Source organism: Henckelia pumila, chromosome 2 (assembly GCF_033568475.1).
Source record: "Henckelia pumila isolate YLH828 chromosome 2, ASM3356847v2, whole genome shotgun sequence".
In the NCBI taxonomy this organism is placed as follows: Eukaryota; Viridiplantae; Streptophyta; class Magnoliopsida; order Lamiales; family Gesneriaceae; genus Henckelia; species Henckelia pumila.
In genome coordinates, this window is record NC_133121.1 from 38,967,650 (window position 1) to 38,968,584 (window position 935).

General features: G+C 41.1%; 1 non-coding gene across 1 annotated transcript; it reads right to left on the minus strand.

The window, feature by feature from the left end:
- Positions 1 to 491: 491 nt before the first annotated feature.
- On the minus strand, positions 492 to 598 carry LOC140885828 (small nucleolar RNA R71). Its single transcript, XR_012151243.1, has one exon. It is a non-coding gene; the product is annotated as a small nucleolar RNA R71 (small nucleolar RNA).
- Between the last annotated feature and the right edge of the window lie 337 nt (positions 599 to 935).

A 935-nucleotide genomic window follows, 5' to 3' on the forward strand; every position in this document is an offset into this window, starting at 1 on the left:
CTGCTCTTCGATCCATGAATTGAGAAAACTACTAAATCCTTGAGAAAAGCTAGAAGAGAAGAGTTGCAACAAATGGCTGAAAATAACGAAAACAGAGGAGAAAGAGAAAGGGGTGAAAACAATGCTCCGATGCCAATAAGAGATCATTTTAGACCGGTGATCAATAATCATTACTCTGGAATCGCTCGGCAAAATATCACGGCGAATAATTTTGAATTGAAGCCAGCTTTGATTAATATGGTGCAACAGAATAAGTTTAGGGGTGCATCTACAGAAGATCCGAATCTGCACCTGTGCACTTTTCTGGAGATTGATGACACGGTGAAAATTCATGGTTTTACTGAAGAAACCATCAGCCTACGATTGTTCCCGTTATCTCTTAGGGACAATGCTCGCAGTTGGTTGCGGTCACTACCTCTTGGGAGCATCACTACATGGGCGAACATGACCTCTGATTTCTGGCTAAGTACTTTCTGCCTGCCAAGTCTGCCCAACTGAAAATTGAGATCACTACTTTCAAACAGCAAGACCATGAGCTGTTGTATGAAGCTTGGGAGTGGTACAAGAAATTGCTTAGGAAGTGTCCGAACCATAATTTTACGGATTGGGAACATATAGAATTATTCTACAATGGGTTGAATGGGCCAACTAGAATTTCTGTGGATGCTGATACTGGAGGTTCGATATTCTCTAAATATACTACGAAAGCTTATGAGATGCTTGATAAAATGACTATTAATAGTTATCAGTGGCCGAGTGAGAGATCTGCGATAAGAAAACCTGCTAGAATTCATGAGGTTGATGCGTTCACTGCCTTGACTTTACAGATTGCTACTATTTCTATACAGTTGGCTGCGCTGACAAAAGGGAATCAAGTTTCTACAAAGACAGCTTCACTGGCGACTACCGTAAATTCTGCTGATGGATTTGAGAGT